Below are 9,271 nucleotides of genomic sequence, written 5' to 3' on the forward strand. Positions count from 1 at the left end.
AGCCACGTGCTCCAGGTCCTGGAGATGGTCTCACATCCCCCCTCGGGGTAATTTCAGTGTAAATCTGGGAGGCTGCTCTTCAGTTGGTGAATTCTTCATGCTTTACAGATAATTTGTAAGTCTTTAGCACCTGTGGGATCGAGGAAGGCCAGAGGCAGGCTGGAGGAGGGATACAGGTGGGCTGGAGGCAGAATTGAGGAAGGATGCAGTGACTCTGGCAGACACTGAATGCTTCGGGGGTGAGGATTGGGGCTCAGGATGTGCCAGCTGCCATGGAGAGGTGAGGATTTCATCAGGGCCCAACCCTCCCAGCAAGGATTTCTCAGGCTTTACAAAATCCTGTTTTAGTTGCCCTGGGTGAGTATTTTACCTTGGCAGCTGATGCAGCCATGTAATAACCATCTTTATTGCCATCAAGGCCTCACAGATGCTCTGCTGCTGCCAAGGAGAGCGAGTCAGCTGCAAAATCATGTCACAGAAATCTTAGAATCATAGAAATGCTTGGATTGGAAGGAACTTTAAATCTCATTTCATTCCACCCCCTTCCATGGGCAGGGACAGCTCCCACTATCCCAGGTTGCTCCAAGCCCTGTCCAACCTGGCCTTGGACACTTCCAGGGATGATGCTCAAAGAGGGACATAAAGCCAGGAATAAAAGAACTTCAGAGTAAAATATTGTAATGTTGCTTCAGCAGTAAAATTATAGTGTTTAAAAGCATCTGAAAGGGATGAATCAGGAAAAATCAGGGTGGATATTCCCTAAAGGAGATCTGGCAGCCCAGCTGAACAGGCTTTGGGTTCAGGGAGGAGCACAATTCACTACTACCCCAAGCAAAGCAGATCTAGTTGGTTATTAAATAAACCTGCATTTCATACCCTTTTTATAAGCAATGATGGTTTTAAACCATGAGGATGAAAAAAGCCACACCTGCATTAATTAGGACCATAAAAAATTATGGTAGGAGATGAATTTACATAAAACTTGGTTTTTTTTCTTCTAAAACCTGTAGGTGTTGGCCCTGCAGTGGCCTCCTTAAGAGCTATTTGCTGTTCAGTGCTGAAGCAGGCACACCATGATTCAATCAACACTGATTTAACCAGTGATAAGAGAGGTTTGCCCAAAGCCTCCTGACCCATTTCCTTATCTTGTTCCTGTAGTGTTGAATTTTGCTCCAAAGGCCAAAGCCTCAGCAAACACCATTCATTTTTTCTGATATGCTAAAAAAATACAAGGAGAAAAAAGGGGGTTTGTTTCATGCCTGGTTTGGGCACACAAGGAATTTTTGAACTCTCTGAGAAGTCTCAAATGGGGAAACTTTCCTGGCTGCACTCAGCATCATATATAAAAACAACTTAGCATTGAACCACAGAATGGTTCGGGTTGGAATGACCTTAAAAGTTCATCCCATTCCACCCCCTGCCATGGGCAGGGACACCTTCCACCATCCCAGGTTTCATCCAACCTGGCCTTGGACACTTCCAGGGAAGCAACAACTTCTCTGGGCACCCTGTGCCAGGACCTCACCACCCTCACAGGGAACAATTCCTTCCCAATATCCCATCATACCCATTGCCCCCTGTCCTGTCCCTCCATCCCTTGTCCCCAGTCCCTTTCCAGCTTTCCCGAAGCCCCCTTAGGCCCTGGAAGGGGCTCTGAGCTCTCCCTGGATCCTTCTCTTCTCCAGGTGAGCACCCCCTGCTCTCCCAGCCTGGCTCCAGAGCAGAGGGGCTCCAGCCCTTGGAGCATTTTATCTCAAAAATGAACAACTTATCTCAAAAATTATCAGCTTATCTCAAAAACTGACATGTTCTCAGTCCAAACCAACTGCAACAGGGGCAGCAGCTTTGACACTTCCCCAAAGAGGGCAGAAAGTCAGCAGCCTGTGCAAAGTTTTAGTTCATACTTTCGTTTCTTGAAAAAGACACCAAATATTTGCAGGAGAAACAGGTGGCTGCTCCCTCCTGAACAACCCACAGAGGACACCAGCAGGGCCTGAAGGATGGGACCCCTGGTGACACAAAGCAAGGCAAAATAAAAGGTGTTTTATGGGACTGCACAGGTTTAAAATTGCTCTTCTGTGACCTCTGGGTGAAAACCTAGCTGGAAATAAGGACGTGGGGGGAGTTCAGAGGGAAATGATCAAGTTATCGGAATAAATCAGTGTTAAGTGATGTCCTGACCGCAGCTCCACAGGGCTGGAGGCACTGAGGCTTTTGGAGCCAGATTGTACAAAGGGCAGGATGAAATCCAGGTTATTTCTCCTGTTTTATGCCAATAAAACCTCACAGACAACGTGGAAAATTGAAATCAACCTTCGCAAGGAGAGCGAAGAAATCCTGTGGAGTCAGAGGGAAGTTAGGCAATTTACAAGTGATTTTTAAAAAAAAATATTTTAATTGCTAAAGCACAAATAAAAACATAGTGAAGGGGTGGTTAAATATTACATGCAAAGGCATGCAGTGGTCCAAGGGCCATTGCACATAGAGCATTGAAGAATAAAAACATCTAAACACATCAAAAACATCTCCAGTTTTACTGCCTAAATACTAGGTTGTGCAGTCAAGTGTATTAAATGTTATTCTGATTTTTCTCATCACTTCACTAGGAAATCTTCTTAAACCAAAATCAGTCTTTAAAATGTGAGTGTGACCAAAAGTTGATTGATATAAATGGAAACAGGGGGAAAATAGAAATATGCTCACTGGTTTTTGATCACTGTTTAATTATTTGTGGTTCCAGGCCACATGGTCTTTTCATTTCTGAGAATGGTGGGGAGTATAGGTTTTGCCTCCTCTTCCTCACAGAGAAGGGTGAGAAAATAATTTTAAAAATGGTTTTTATAATTAAAGAGAAGTTTTAGTGTCATTGTTGTTTAGAACAGGGCTTGAAACTGGTTCCTGAGATGATTTTTCTGTTGTTCATACTCCTGAAAATTGGCCAAAATGAGGGGAAAAGAGTCAGTCAGCACAGCAACACAGTGAAATATTTCTGCATTTCCAGATGAAAACTTCAAGGGATGCTGGCAGGACAGAAATGGAATGGAGACAGGATAGTGGTGGGGTACAAGGTGGGTGAAGTAGGAAAATTAGATGGGATAGAGGCAGGCTGGAGGAGGGAAGCAGGAGGATCACAGAACCCCAGAATGGTTTGGGTGGGAAGGGACCTTAAAGCTCATCCCATTCCACCCCCTGCCATGGGCAGGGGCAATTCCACTGTCCCAGGTTGCTCCAAGCCCCATCCAACCTGGCCTTGGACACTTCCAGGGATCCAGGGGCAGCCACAGCTTCTCTGGGCAACCTGTGTGATGCAGGTGGAGTTGAAAAGGGATGGGTGTGGGATGCAGGAGGGTTTAGGAAGGATACAGGCAGGTTGGAGAAGGAAAACCAGATGGGAGAGAGGCCAGCTGGAGGAGAGAAATGGGAAGGAAAAGGTATAGAGACAGGATAGCAAAGGTGGAATTCAGGAAAAATCCAGACAGGTTGCTGGAGGAAAACTAGATGGGATAGAAAGAGGATAGAGGAAGGAAGCAGGAAGGATGTGGATGGGATTAAGCAGGGATAAAGATGGGATTGAGGAGGAATGCAGGCAGATTGGAAGATGAAAACAAAACGGGATGGAGCACGGCAGGAAGGGAGAAAGGTGGGAGGAAGGATGCAGGATGGGATGGCAGAGGGAGGAACACCTGCGGGATCGAGGATGGCCAGAGGCAAGCTGGGGGAGGAATTGAGGAAGGATGCAGGCAGGGTGGAGGTATGAAAACCAGGTGGGATGGAGGAGGGGGGATGGAAGCAGAGCAGGGGTGCAGGCAGGATGATGGAAACCTGCAGGGGCAGGGATGGAGGCAGAAGGGAAGCAGGAAGGAGGAAGGAGGGGAGGAAGGAGAGGAGGAAGGAGGGAAGGAGGGAGGGAAGCAGGGAAGCAGGGAGGGATGGATGGAAGCAGGGAGGGAGGGATGGATGGAAGGAGGGAGGGATGGCTGGAAGCAGGGAAGGAGGGATGGATGGAAGCACTGCGGGATGGATGGAAGCAGGGAGGGATGGATGGACGCAGGGAGGGACGGAAGCAGGGAGGGATGGAAGGAGGGAGGGATGGATGGAAGGAGGGAGGGATGGCTGGAAGCAGGGAGGGAGGGATGGATGGATGGGAGCAGGAAGGGAGGGATGGAAGCAGGGAGAGATGCATGGAAGCAGGGAGAGATGGAGGGAAGCAGGGAGGGATGAATGGAAGCAGGGAGGAAGGGACGGATGGAAGCAGGGAGGGATGGATGGGAGCAGGCAGGGATGAATGGATGGAAGCAGGGAGGGATGGAAGCAGGGAGGGAGAGAGGGATGGCTGAAAGCAGGGATGGATGGAAGCACAGAGGGATGGAAGCGGGGAAGAATGGATGGAAGCAGGGAGGGATGGAAGCAGGCAGGGAGGGATGGATGGAAGCAGGGAGGGAGGGACGGCTGGAAGCAGGCAGGGAGGGTGGTCACCGAGCGGGGGCCGTGAGCGCCGGAGAGTCCCGGGGGAGCCGGGGACGCGCACACGGAGCGGCGAGGAGCGGTAAGGGTGGGGATGCTTAGGGGCAGGGGGCACGGAAAATGGGGCACCCCCTTACAGGGCTCCGTAAGGGCCACGGAACACTCGCAGCGACAGCAGCAGCAGCGTCCCCCGCTTTTTCCAGCGGCGTTTTTGGGGGATTTTTGTCCGGGATGCGCAATGCGGGGTGAAGGAGGGGGATGCGCTGCGGCGGAGTTTGTGGCACGGAAAAAGAGCGCTCGGAAGGCATAAAAACCTTCAAGGAAGGTCACGGGAGGAGAGAGGAAGCCTTGTTTTTATGGGAGAGACAGGAAAAACAGCGCAGCCCTGCTCATCAGCTGACGCCGAGCTCGGTTTGGCACGCTGGGAGCATCCCGTGATGCACAGCCCAGCCTGGGTTCGGACCGGGACCGTGGCTTGGGAATGGCGCTGGAGAAGCTGCCATGGCTCCCTCTGGCCTGGAATGAATCCCTCATCCCCGTATCCCACTCCCAGGGATGCTCTGAGGGCACGGTGATGTAGCAAAGATGGCTTACCTCTGGCATTTCCCTCGAAATGTCCTGTCCTTCGTAGCACGGGGTGTCCGGGGGCTTGTGCAAGACTCTGGTTTTTGGATTGGTTTGTGAGAATAACAGGAAAAAAAAATCAGTGCAGCTTCATTTGGGAGGAATCTTGTGCTTTCTGTGCCTGGAAGCTGCAGAGGTGAGTGCTGCAGCTTGGCTCAGGAGGGAATTATTTTGTCAGATACAGAACAGCCAGGTCTAGTTGGGTTGAAATTAGATGACCTTTAGGATCTCTTCCAACCCAAACCTCTCTAGGATTCTGTTACCTGACCTGTGTTAGCGATCTGGCTTTGCTAGAAGGGAATAAGCGTGGGGAGGAGAGCCTCGTGTTGTTTTTGTTTTTTGGTTTTTTTTCTTGATTAAAATATAATTCCATCTCTGGTAATGCAGAGAGAGCTGTAATGCAGTGCAGGATTGGTGCTGCTGAGCTCACCTGGTGGCGCAGCAGGCTGAGCTGGATCTGGAGCTGGAGCTGAGCCTTTCTGAGCTGGCTTTGTTGTGGCTTGGAGTCACAAGCTCTGGCAAAGAGAACAAAGGACAAAGCTGGGCCCAGGCTGAGGGCTGGTGCTGAGCAGGACACATGATTTGGGCTGTGCTGAGCACCCTGGCCCTGGAGGGCTGGGGAGTGGGACAGCTTTTACCTTCCTCAGAACCTTGAAGAAGGCGTGGAGGCCTCCTTGGAGAAGGTGTGGAGGCCTCCTTGGAGAAAGAAAGTGTGGATGGCTCCTTGGAGAAAGAAGGTGTGGAGGCCTCAGTCTGTGCCTGCAGGGGTTGGCCCAGACGCTGCAGGAGCTGGGAGATGCTTCAGGGCTGTGACTTATCTGTGGTCTGACCTGCCTGGGCTGAGTCATGTGAGCTGGGCTCGGAACAGCCGGTTTGGGGGTTGGGTTGGTGCTTTTTTTTCCTTGAATAAAGTTAAGTGGGACTCGTGGGCTTTGTTTTGGGGAAGGAGAGCTTTGTGGTTCGAAGGTGAAGGGATTTGCTGCTGTGGGCGCTGAATGTGTGTCTGCCTTGGCTGCTGGAGGGTGATGTGGGATCCTGCTGAGGGCTGGGATATCAGGATCTCTGCTGGTCACAGTGACTCTGAAATATGTACAAGTCTCTTTTTCCCAGCTCCGCTGTTGAAGAAGGAGTCAGGATTCTTCTGTTCTCATTCTCAAGGTTGTTTATTATTTCTTATTTATAACATTCTTTCTCTAGCTTGCTGAGGTCTGTCTGGCAGGTTGGGTTGGGGCACACTGCCTGCCCTTGTGTTATCTTTTTATATTAAAAATGTGTGCATTATTTACAATAACTTCCCAATACCTATCACCTATGTTAGACAGTGAGTTTGTACCTTAAACCAATCCAAAAGTGCCAGCATCACCCAGAACATGGAGTCTAGGAAGAAGAAAGAAGGAGGACAGGGCACGCCCAGATTCCTCCATCTTGGGACCCCGAGCCCCCATTCTAAAACCCCAAAAATCTGTTTTTCACCCCATGACAAACTAACTGTTATTCTACTTACTATTTAACTCTCTTGACCTGTAATTCTTTATATAAAGCTGGTAATTTGCTCCATGGGTCAAAATCAAAGTCACAGGTGTCTGTGCCAAGGTCTCTGAGCCCCCTGGGGAGGGGCTTGAGCCATCCAAGACAGCCAGAGAGATGTCCTGGCTTCTGACAGGCTGGGATATCAGGATTTGATTATCAAAGAGCTCTGTCCAGGAGAAAACAGTTGATACCATTAAGAAAATAAAGGAATTTAAAAACATATATGATGACAATAATAATAATAGCAGATAATGACAACTTCATCCTTTCATTACAAAACCAAAAAGATTTAAAAACTTCTGTTTATTGCAATTGGAATTGTTAACATTTTCAATAATAATAATGATGATGATGGTGATGATGATGATGATGATGATGTATCAGTTTAGGGGAGCTGCCCTAGCTGCCCGATCTGGGCAGGAGGGATGGAGATGGCTCTGGGCTGGTGTCTCCTCCTCCTCTGCGGCAGCTCAGAGGGCTGTGGGTGGATGCTGCAGCACCAGCACAGCCACAGCCCTTGGGCTGCTCTCCTCCCTCGCAGGCTGCAGCTGCTCTGAGCAGCTCCTGCAGAGCCTTCGGCCTCGCTGAGACAGGGGCTGCACTCAACTGCCCCAAATTTCCTCTTTCTGAGCGACCAGCTGGCTGGATCCTGAGTATCCTGTCCCACCCAGGGCTGGGTGTGCTGGTGGGTGTTTATTTCTTGCTTGTTTCTTGCTCATCCTTCAAGAAGTGGCACGAGCAGATGCTTTGGGGAGCTCAAAGTATTCCCTGCTCTCTGTCCAGGGCAAGGTGGAGGGCTCTTTGCAAGCCCCAAACATCCTCCTGCCACCTGGGCAATCCTGCAGGGTGAAGCTGACAAGCCCAACAGCCTTGTTCCTGTTTCCAGGCTGGTGGGATGGGAGCTGTGTGAGGACCAACCTTAGCCAGGGTTATCCTGAAGCTGAGGCACCTCTGGAGATGTTGGGGGGTGCTGGGGTTCCTGGGGAAGCTCCTCTGCTCTGCTGTGCGTGAACTGGGGGGCAGATGTTGGGGCGCAGCAGCTATGATGCAGTTTTGGGTTTTGGGGCTGCTGCTGTGGGGTTTTAAACGGCCCTGAGGTTTTAGTGTGAGGAGGAGATAGCGGTGCTGGGGGAAGGAAGCACAGCGTGATAACACTGCCAGGGGAAGTTTTGCTGCTCAGAGCAGCTGGGACAGGGGGTGAGGGAGGAAAGCAGCAGCTTTTTGTCACTGTAGGGCCTCTGGGGTTGTTGTTTTTGTGCTGCATGTGACCCATGGCCGGTGGGAATCCGTCCTGCCAGTCCCGTGCCTGTGCCCTATTTATAGCCCTGCTGTACACAGGATAAACCAGGAAGAAGGAGGGCTAGGGAGGAAGAAATCCCACGGGGGTGAAGATTTCCCCTTCCTTTTCTAGACGCCTGATCTTGGGTGTCAGCTCCCACCCCCCTAAACTTCACAGCCACAGGAGACCTTGTAGAATAATAGAAGGGTTTGGGGTGGAAGGGGTGTTTAAAGGGCATTTAATTCCAGTCTCTGCTATGGGCAGGGACATCTTTAACTATGTATTTTAACTGTATGTCAGGTTGCTCAGAGCCCTGTCCAACCTGACACTGAATGTTTTTTGGGATGGGGCATCCCCCATCTTTGGGGCAACCTGTTCCCTCACAGAGAACAATTCCTTCCCAATATCCCATCCATCCCTGCCCTCTGGCAGTGGGAAACCATTCCCTTTGTCCTGTCCCTCCATCCCTCATTCCAAATCCCTCTCAGCTCTCCTGGAGCCCCTTTAGGCACTTGGAAGGGCTCTAAGATCTCTCTGGAGCCTTCTCTTCCCCAGGCTGGACACCCCCACCTCTCTCATGACCCATAGGGAGGCTCCATGCCCACAAGAGACTTGGCAAGAGAATTTTTTTGGGTTTTTTTTTTGTCTCAAGAGCCATCTGGCTCCCAGCTATTTGCTTTGCTGGGTTTGCTGGCCCTGGGCCATGTCCATGGTGCAGATGCAAAGCAGCAGAGCTGAAACTCTGCCTCTTTCAGGGGAAACTGCTGGGATCTATTTTCATTTGGTTTCGGGTTGCCTGGAGAGTGTGGTCTGGTAACCTGAGGCTGGGAGATGTCCCATGCCTGTCCCTCAAAAGCTGGGTGTGAGCAGCACATCAGCCCTGGCCAGGGTGGTTTTCAGCCTGTCAGCAGATTTACAAACATCCTGCTGGAAGAAAAAAAAGTGTAATCATGTGACTTCTGGCCTCAAAAACACCTCCTGCCTCTGCTATGGGAAAACACCGAGTTGACTGCAGGAAGTACAGAGGGTTGTGGGGTTTGATATTTTTGTGTGTGTGCATTTTTAAAAAATTATTTTTATAAGATTTTTCATTAAAAAGGTGCTTCAGCTCAGGCTGGTTACCTGCAGGCTTTCTGAGGCCTGTTGTGGGCAAAGAGCACAGTTTTATTATAAGTATATATTTATTTTCCTGGGTGTAACCTCCTGTGTAAGCAGGGGAGCACCGCCAGCGAGTCCCTTGCCTGCAGAAACCTGTAAGCAAGAAAATGTCCATGAAACCCCTGAAAAATATGCATAAAACCCCTTCAAAGAAGTGATATTTAGGAGTAGGAGGACCCAAGCGCTGCTGAAACTCAGCTCTTTTTTTTTGGGCGT

Source organism: Geospiza fortis, unplaced genomic scaffold, assembly GCF_000277835.1.
Source record: "Geospiza fortis unplaced genomic scaffold, GeoFor_1.0 scaffold106, whole genome shotgun sequence".
NCBI classification, from domain to species: domain Eukaryota; kingdom Metazoa; phylum Chordata; class Aves; order Passeriformes; family Thraupidae; genus Geospiza; species Geospiza fortis.